At 34.8% G+C, this 10,551-nt stretch overlaps 1 protein-coding gene across 5 annotated transcripts in view; it reads left to right on the top strand.

The window, feature by feature from the left end:
- The first annotated feature begins 1,119 nt into the window (after positions 1-1,119).
- The window catches only part of FSTL5 (follistatin like 5), a 639,519-nt gene continuing 630,087 nt past the window's right edge, over positions 1,120-10,551 (top strand). For 3 of the 5 annotated variants that reach the window (XM_074337780.2, XM_074337778.2, XM_074337779.2), the window contains exon 1: positions 1,706-1,842. The gene's annotated coding sequence lies outside the window, so the exon portion shown is untranslated. Of the gene's footprint in view, positions 1,843-5,490; positions 5,567-10,551 lie in introns of all 5 variants that reach the window. The other 2 variants (XM_074337777.2, XM_074337776.2) reach the window with 2 other exon arrangements.

Raw genomic sequence — 10,551 nt, 5'->3', positions numbered from 1 at the left:
GATAGGAAAATGAACAAGTATACTTATTTCAACAGAGTCCCTGAAAACACTCATGAATAGATTTAGTACAAATTTATATTACTCTCCAGGAATATAATGGCACATATCAGTACGTGTGCATTTTGATGGAAAACAATGTGTTCAGTGCTCTGAAATTTAATAAACTTTTTATGAAAAATGTTTTAACCAAGTGAAGAAAATTTTAGGCTTAATTTTATTTGCCTATTTCTTTATACATATAAGTCCTGATGGCTATAGGTGGGACATGTGGATAGTGTGTGAATAATAACCCTTTGGGATGACTGATTGGTTCACTGTTTGTTTGCCATTTTAAGTAGTCAGGGATCTGGCCTAGCAGCCCCCCCTTTCTCTTGCTGTCAAGGCCCTGAGAGCCTCACTGGGACAAGATACATCTCATACTTATATACCGAGAGAATTGCTAACGGCTATGAAATGTTTCCAGTAGACCTCACTTTCATAGAACACTTGATATATTAGACATAATAAATATTGCATAACCTTCAGCACGTTGGCAGTGGAAGTTGAAGCCGAGAACTTTCACTTTTTTCATTATTAAATGATTTTTTTTTTGCCCTGGAATCTCTAAATCCATGTACCTTTATGATATATTTAAACTATGAGAATGAAGAAGGAGGGCTATGCAAATTTTGAAGGAACAACTAAGAAGTCATATAAAAAAATGCAGCGCTCATATAAAAAAATAAGAAAATATTTTGCAGCGCTCATATAAAAAATAAGAAAATATTTTGTTTACGAATGATAAGCATTGCAAGCTTTCACATTTCCTCCCAGCGCTCATAGCAGTTTTTTTTTTTTCTCTAGAACAAGTTTCTGCTGCAGTAACTCCCTCTAGCAGTTCCATGAACCGAGGAAAGGGAACGGCACACCAAATACATCCTTTCCAGTAAACAAATGGCAGGGAGAAAGAGGAAAGTTTGGCCAGGAAGAGCAAACGGATCGGGGATTTTTTTTTTTCCCTCCGTCTTTTTTTGGAGTTGTTGAGTTGATTAATTCTGTTCGCCTGTCCCTTCTCCACCCGCCTCCCCAGTCTCTCTGTGCTCCACTGCCCCCTCCCCCGCCCATCATCTTTCTGCCGGAGCTGTGCCAGCAGCGATCTTTAGAGTGCACAGAAACGGCAGTCCCAGTGAAGGCAGAGACTCATGCGACGCGGAAAGCGTTTAGTTTCTTCAGGTCTGGTGGTGGATGGATCGTGAAGTCCAATGATGCTCATGTTGATCATAAGCCTGGATTTCTCCGCCTTGGTTGTCTCAGCTGACCCTAGCAGAAGCCCAGTCAAGGGGGCGGCCCCACACCTCTCAGGGAGTTGGTATGCAAAATAGTTACGTCAGCTATGGGGGGTGGGGCACGCCCGGTTGAGTGGCAGCAGCTCTTGCTTCGGGAGGAGGCGCGAGAATCAGCCTGGTTCAGTGACTGAGACAAACTGGAGGTGAGCGGAGCTGGTGCTGTCCCTGGGCTGTCGGTGCTGAACCTGGGAAGCCAGCGGACTGGTTGCTCCAGCGCCTCCAGGCAACGCCCTCTTGCACCCTCTGTGCCCCGCCGGACCGCTTCACCATCAGGACTGTATCAACTTGACAAAGGAGTGTGGTATCGGACGGACGTGGGAGAGAGTCCTCTGTTTGCCACCTGGGCGCCCATTCAGGCGTGACTTTGGAGATTTCTATAGTTTTAGACCAAACTATTTTCACCTTTTGCCAGCTAAGAGGATCTTTTCATTTTTTTAAAATTATTATTGTTGTCATATACATATATCTACACCGTTTAGGAATCTTTCTAGGAGACTTTTTTGACTGTTAAAATAAGGTAAGAAAAATAATATTGTTATAAATGATTACAAATGGGAGAAAAATGCAGACTGCCATACAAAAAGCAAGTTATTATTTTTATAATTTTAATTGGGACTTTTGGCAATGATTGCAATAATTATTTTAATAATTACTATTGCCATTATTATTGCAAGAGCATCTGTTGGTGATTATGCACTGAATTCTAGAGGGGAAGTTGAGGGCTTTGTTTTTTTGTGAAGTTAATATCATCATGTTACATCTTGCTTTATACATATAAGTATTTGTAGAGCAATACTTCCAGCATGGCTCAAGGAACAGGAATCATTCAATGTAAGCCCCCAAATATTTTAATGAATTACATTAAATAAATCAACCAACAAGTTGTTTAAAACAAATGCAATCTTAAAAAAAAATATTTGAGTGGACTAATCTCTGGTTAGTTAATATTACCTCTGCTATTTAATGCATAGACTGCAAAGTGCAGAGCTCTCAACATTTTTGGAGGGGAGGTGGTAGGGAGAAGAACATTTATACCATGCTGTGTTCATTTATATGTGTTGTTATGCAGTAGATCCAAATAAAACTTGTGAAACTCAGTCTCTGAGAATTCTACACCCCAAGGTCATGTGCATTTCCAAGTTGGGGGCTATTTGTTCTGCTGTTGACTAGTAAATGTCATCCCCTCCCAACCCTTTAGGTTAGAGGTGGATGTAAATGGGAAGCTCTGATTTAATAATACAGTTTTAGCTTGTGTTATAGTCGCTACTGCTGTTGGTAATTGAATGCAACTGGGAAGCGTGGGCTGAGAAAATGCCTCGCTATTTCAGCAATGTTTAACCTCTTGCGTGCTTAACAGAGAGGTTTTCTTCACTTAGATTTTCTTTTGAAGCTGTGTTCCTTTTGTCAATTGGCAGTGTGTGTTGAGTGTGTATGGAGAAAGAATTCAGTGCAAAAAACCACCAAACAGTACTTCTCATAGTGAACAATTACTAAATCGTAGAAGTTAGCTGGTGCTGTGTGTTTCTTATTACTGTTCAGACTATTTGACAGACACGATGGTTTGTCTGATAACTAGAATTATGATCTTTCATTTATGTCATTTAGTGACATAAAAGTAAATATAAATGATGGCTGTAAAATATTGGGGTGGAGATTCCTTTACATTCCAGGGAGAGTGTTCAGGTTGTATGTAACTAGATGTCCTATATTAATAGGAATGGGTAAAATATAAGCCGTTGCAGAATTAATAAGTATTACTCAACTACTAGGATTATGTTTTTTCAGCAATTAAAGAATACACTAAGTTTAAATGTGTTTTTAAAAATATTTTTAATTATAAAATTTTTTACTCTAGTTGCATTGCACTTACATGGATGAACTTTAGCTTTAGAACTTATGATTTAAAATAATTCCTCTGGGTAGAGATTTTTTATTTTATTTACAGCAGAATCCTACATGAGAGTGGTTGTTACAAGAAATGGATATTATTACAAACACTAGAGATCAAATGTAAATCCCTTTAAGTTGTTCCCATGTTTTACTCTAAGCAGATGTTCTTTGTAGGATTTGTCAGTCATGTGATCTTACATTAAATATTGATACATATTTTTAAAGACTAGTCAGGTAGAGGAGCCAAATGGGATATGTGAAGCACCAGTCTATGAATCTTTTACCAAATAGACTCCTTTAAATGTATATAGAATCATTCTCTTCTTCTACACGTTTTGAAATTTTGTATTTAAAACTAATTATATTAGTATAAATACTCAGACTGTAGCATTTCAAACAAAATATGGCTTTTTAAAATTTTAGTTTTATTTTATTTATTGTATTGAAATGTCAACATATATTTTAATTTTATAACTTACATGAAAGGCAGTAACGTATGTGAACACTGTGTTAATCCAAATGTATTAGTATCTCAGTGACTTCTTTTTGCATAAAGTTTTCTAATATGTCTTTGTTCAAGTATAAACAGTTAGCTTGAACTACCAATATCGGGGATTCTTTCAAATGAAACTTAACATTGTCACAGTGAGATGGTTAAATGCTAAAGTCGAAATATGCTACTGGTAATAATGAAACAGTCAAAGGTAGATTCCATGAGGTGGTAAATTTAAAATATTGGAAGTATTTTCTCCTCATATTTTTAACATATTTAGCTTTTATATTTTATTTTTGAAGAGGTAAAATTAGGTAACCATAATTAGCACAGATTTAGCAGGTTGGGAATACTGTCTGGATACAGAATATGATTCGTACTATAAACAAATAAAATAGCCAACTTTGAAGATACCTATGAAAGATATTCAAATGTGGCGGCCCTTCATTAATTCTTTGTACCACAAAGAAATGACCAGGTTTTGGAGTCATAACTTGTGAAATGCAAAGGAATATTCAGTACCACAACAATGGATAACCTGCTAAAGCTATCATTACACAGGTACTGCAAGTGTATACAGCACTTCTTTTCCTTCAAGATAATGAACGTTTACAAAAAAGTGAATAGAAAAGTTACTGAAATAATTTACTTATATCACATGACATGCTCAAGTTGTTTCCTTTCTTAATTGTTTCTCAGTTTCTTAAGGCACATGGATATAGACAAAAAATAAAACTAAAAATGTTGGACAGATGTCTTTTAATTCCTTACATATAAGATCAATAACTATGTGTTTGGTGGGATTGAAGATAAAGGTGAAGTAATTTGGGTTTTATGGTATCAAGGCTACACATTGCTTTCTTTTTTATTTTGTCTTCTATTTACTAATATAATAGTACAATAGAGAAATACAGAAGGTAATAATAAACCTGAAATAAATTTAAAAGTTTGAGTGAATTGGCTTTTCAAAAGTAACTTTTAAAATCACATTTAAGTAATTATGTGAATAATAGTTTATTGAAACTTTCTTTTGAATAATAACCATTTTTCAAGTTTAATGCTTATTTATCAATGGTGCCAAAAGACCCTGAATAATATGTTTCTACTAGTCCTTCATATTTGCCCCAAATCACCATACTTTTATTAATGAGTATATTAAAAATTCCAAAAACTCTTGTAAACTAATAAGCTAGAAGAAAGTACTTCCTTTGGTTAACATCATTTTAACATCCATGTGACCTGTTATCCTTTACCAAACAGCCTAATCACATTCTGCTTCAGCACCTCCAGTGTCCTTTGGGCATAGTCTACTTAAGGTCTCTTGTGGAATATCCTAATTTTCCCATCAAATGGGTCACCACACAACAAAACAATTGGTCCCTTTGTGCTATAATCACCTTGGTATTGAGGAAGTTAATGTTGTTATAATGGATGAGATAATGTTTTTCATAAATTCAGGATTCAAGAATTCCAATATTCCAATGAGTATTTCAGTAGGTTTTCTGAAAGAGGAAGAATTATACACTAGTATAAGTGTTTGATATAATGAGTGTGTGTGTGTACGTGTGTGTGTGTGCGTGTGTGTGTGTATGACAGAGAGAGAGAGAGATTTTTGGTAGATTCTGTTCACCCATAACCATGCAATAGAATCTAGAACATGCAGGCTCAACTAATGCTACTTAATACAAAATAATTTACATAATAAGCTATAATATAGTACATACTTTTTAGTGGAAAATGAGACTTCTAAGTATTTTTATTTTTATTTTTTTTTTTATTTAGGCTAGTATGCTTGGGCACACACCAGTTTTTTAGCATGAAAATATTACTCTCAGGAGCTCTCATGTTGATTGGCAAGGTAAGGGACAATTGGAAATGAAAATTTGCCAGGAATAAGAAAAAAAATCAGCTGTGTACAAAAACAAATGAAGAGTTTACAGTAGTGCATTGATTCTGAGAAAATATGAGTTTTGGTAAAGGAGTTCAAAATGACTCTAAGAGACTCTTCAGGTGTACTTCCTACACTTCATTGGGTAATACGCCATGTATTATACTTCCGAGGAATAGAGCCTGTATATCCCTACACCTAAAATATTTTTATTTCTTGTGCATCAATGTTTTCATGCATAGATGTTATGAAATATGGGAAGAAGAGCACCTTAACTCTGAACTTTCTTGCTTTACAACCAAGTAATTAATATTAATTTAATGTGGCTTTTGGTATCAAATTATGTAAATCTCTAAAGCAAAGTGGTTGCTTAGTGAGTTCATTTGCATGTCAATACAGAGAATATTTTTCCAATCATAATTGGTTCATAGCACTGCCAGTAATTCTCAAGTAAAATGGAAAACATTTGAAAATACTTTTTTCATTGAGATTTATTTAAATATATTCATTGCAATTGACAGTTAAGAGAAAATTACTTTAGTGATATATGTTTTCTGTGTGCGTATCACCACCAAGGTAGCGATTAATACATACATACAGTAGCAATTAAAATATACAAACCTGAATTACGTTCCCCAAAGATGATGATGAAATGGAAATAATTTACCTTTCATGGCTGGACCACTTCCACCAAACACATTAGATGGTGTTTTAATGACCACTAGGGACTTATTTTTTCTAATTCTAAAACCCTAAAAGTAAAGGTTCTTACTCTCATGAAGAGACAAATGCCCCATGCACTGTATGGTTATGTGCTGCTTTTTCTCAAAGCCACAGTAATTGCTGTGACCTTGGCATCAACTAAACTCTGAACTGCCTCATTTAGGATTAAAAAGGTGTTCCCATTCATCTTTCTAAAGGAAGAGAGCCAGTGAGTTGCTACTAGTGAACAAATGTATTTACTGTCTCATGCTAGATTACCTATTGATATTTGAACATAAGGTCTTTGAGCCTTGATTTGCTTATACATCTGGGAAGAGGAAGAAGACAGAAAAAACACCATTCAAAATACACACACACATACATATACATGCATACATACATAGGTATAGATTCATATTAGGGTATTTCATCCATATTAAGTCATTTAACATTTACATAACCATGTAAAGTTCATATTATCTTCATTTTAGACATAAGAAAGCAGAAACTCAGATCAAAGCTCTCCACCTCTCAAGCCCATGGTCACACAACTAGGAATAGGTGGATTAATTACAACAAATTCATCCCTTTTTTCACCTACACTGTACTTTTTAGCACCTCTGTTGAGGTAAAATATTCAAGTGAATGTGTCTTATTTAAAACTTTTTTCCTATAATACTCTCTTTATTAAATATGAATAGCTCTTATTGTGTTTCCAAATCTTTTCCTTAATTATTGTTTCATTGAAATCATTTTATAATATATCATCTTTAGTGTACCTACTTTAGAATGCACAATACCAAAGTCTTAAGGAGTTTTTCCCTCTATGTTTAATGCTGAAAAGTGCTGCATTATTTGATCTCATAAAGTATTCAAAATATTAGCATCAGACAATATTCCCCTTTGTATCTCAAATAGAATAAGAAAAATATGATAGAGTGGTTAATGCTTCCTAAGAGTTGAAGGTTATTTTTTTCCCTTAAGATGACCTACTGTATACCAAGTTCAAATACAAATACATGTCGAACTTCAGCCACTCCAATTGATCAGCATCTGTGTTATCAACAGCTACTCACTTTTAAACCTTCAGACTAGTTAGCTGCTAATATTTCAAACAGTCTATGAGGTCAAATCAAGTTATCAAAATAAAATTAGTAGTTTTGAAACACTACAAAAATCGGTAGTCTAACGTGAGCCCTTGAACACTTAGGAAACGTTACTTTATTGTTTCTTATTCTATATGAGATACAAAGGGAAATGCTGACCACTGGTTGTTGCTTGTTTTCATACAGCATTTAGGCTGACTGGGTAGGAGAATTGAGCCCGAGTGCAGTAATTACAACACAGCTCCCAAGTGAACCCTAGAGTTGAGTCCGATTCCCTTGTGAATCCTCATTACCCAAGTTTTGGGTTGTCCTTATTAAATGAATCCCAAAGGAGATAGAAAGTTTGATTTGTGGACGATGTTTAACTTTAAAGTGGAAAAATGTATAGCGCTTTCATTAACTATTTTACCTATTGGTTAGTAATATCCAGTGTTTTACTTTTGAAATGAAGCCTGGTATAGACACTTCTAGTCTCGGCATTTCTGTACCACTTTGTGTACAATTCATTTAACTCACTGTTTCTCATCCTCTGTGGAGCCCCACAGGAAATCCATCCACTCCAATAGCTACAGTCATTCTCTCTTCACAGGCATCTTCCAAATCTGTAGCTCTGGCTCAGATGTGAACTCCATTAATGTATTTACAAAGGTCTGCTAGACATTTTAACTCTGATTTCATGGTGACAGCACAAACTCTGTGAACTCATCATCTCGTCCCTAACATGGTCCCCAGGGTCCCCCATTCTAATTTTTCTGCCTGTCAGTTAATGATACGCTCTTTCCCCATTCATCCAGGTCTGGAAATTCACAGGCATTTTAAATTTACATCATTCTTACTATACTATGTGTAATGAGTCCCCAAGTTTTGACGTGATTCCCTTTGTAATGGAGCTTTATCTCATTTTCTATTTTTTATTCTCTCCTCTTTTCAAGTTTATGTTAACCCGGACTGTCCCATTTCCGCTGGAATTATTTTGACATTGTCTACATTGGTCTCCCTAGTCCTTGTTTCTTCTGCTATAATAATAATTAATGATAATAGCAACTGAATTTGTGATGATTCATAATATGCCATGTAAGGTGTTAAGTATTTATGAACATTGTTTCGTTTTATATGCACAGGTGCCTTATGAGGTAGATATTGAGAACCAAAGTTTGAAGAGCTAAGGTGCCCACAGAGCGGGGACTCAGACCAAGCTGTCTGAAACCAGCTATATGACCATAATCATTATGCTCTGCTGATACAGACTTCAAACGTCTTCTAAATCCTTCTTGATTAAGCTTTCAGAGGTCACTGTGGTCAGAAATCATCAGTGAATCTCTAAGATTTATTATACTATATTAAGTTGAAATTCTCTGTTTGTTTTTAAGATCATTTTAATTGGTTCTACACCCTGCATGTAATCAACCTGATTTTCAATTTTCTTATATGTACAGTACACATCAGTAAAACAGAGATGGGTCAAAATACAAAGCATGATTCCTTCTCTCTGTATAAACATAATGCTTGCCTGGACTGTTGTGTTTTCAAGAATCCCAACCTATACCCCACTCCTTTCTTTCCAACCAAGTTTTCTCACAGTATAAGATCATACTGTGTTCATATGTGCTTTTCACAGTCTGCAGTTATTTGTCGCAACAAGTGGCCTGTCAGTGTCACTGTGGATATTGCTAAGATGTCCATTTTTTTTACATGTATGTATTTATTTTCTACTGTTGCCTAAAAAATCACCATAACATTAGTGGCTTAAACTTTTATTATCTCATAGTTTCCATGAATCACAAGTCTGGGTACAGACTAGCTAGGTCCTCTGCCCAGGATCTCGCATCTAGGTTTCAGCTAGGTCTAAGCTCTTATCTGAGGCTCAAGGTCCCCCAAGATCAATGGACCTTGGCAGGATGTATTTCTTTGTAGCTCAGAATTCATGGAAGATTGTTTGTTCCAGGCCAGATAATAATCTCATTGACTCCTTCAATTTCTGACCTCTAGATCTGCTTTTAAAGAGCTCACCTCCTTAGGTCAGGTCAAGTTTGAATAATCTGCCTTTCGATGTACACGAAGTAGACTGTTTTGGAACCTTCATTACATCTTAAAAATCTCTCCTCTTTGCCATGTAACACAACGCAACCACTAGAGCAATATCACATCACTTTTGCAATATTCTATTGGTCAAAAACCAGTTAAAGGTTCTGCCTACACATAACGTGAAGTGATTATACAAGCGTGTGGGTCACTGAGATTCATGTTAGAATTCTGCCTACACATCTGGTTCAAGTTCTACTTGAATCTCAGAGTCTTTCTTCACCACTGTAGTGCCACTGAGCTCATTTCTCTCCTCTCCAGAATTAATGAGCTGAACTCTGCAGTGGACAGTCTGTCATTGCTTGTGAATTTTTTAATGTGTCATAGGCTGTTTTTCCTAATTAATTTTAAACTCTTTTTTTTTTTAAATGAATGGCTAGGACTTCCTTCCATGTGTACAAAACTTTGCAGTTTACAATTCTCATATATACATATTATTTAATTCTCACTGAATTTTATTCTTTTTTATGTTTTCTTCTATTATGTAGTGTTTTGTACATGTAATAATATAATAGATTTCTGCTCATGGATTGATTAATAATTCTAATTTTAGATTTTGATAATCTACTCTGTTTTCCAGTCTTTTGGGTCTCTGACCATCTGAAAACCACACAAAGGGATTTTATCTTATTTCATGGAACATGGAATTTTTTTCATGCAAATCAGGAATTTACATTTAATATGATGCTTTACAAATGATATAGAAATTATGTAGAAGGTGAAAATGACGTTTACTTTTGCTATTTAGAAAGTGTAAGAAATTTATTTTATATTTACTTTGAAAGAAAAGCTACAGTTTGAAAGAATGTCATCTTCAAAAAGAAATCACATATAAAAATATTAATTGTTTTCTTTCTTATTTGGTCTAAAGTTTGGTAACTAATTGGACAATTCCTTTACTATCACTAATAACTTCATTGCACTTATATCTTTTATAATTTAAACACAATTAAAGTAATTTTATTTTGACAAAGGCTAAAGAAACTTAACTAGTGTATAAATTCAAATTTTAAGTTTAATAAATATTTTCAAATTATTAAGATCATATTTATTATGCAATTATTT

This window comes from Rhinolophus sinicus, chromosome 15, assembly GCF_057876585.1.
Source record: "Rhinolophus sinicus isolate RSI-liver-muscle chromosome 15, RSI-T2T, whole genome shotgun sequence".
Classification (NCBI taxonomy): domain Eukaryota; kingdom Metazoa; phylum Chordata; class Mammalia; order Chiroptera; family Rhinolophidae; genus Rhinolophus; species Rhinolophus sinicus.
Note: the sequence above shows the minus strand (reverse complement) of the source record. Positions and strands in the feature narration are given on the sequence as shown.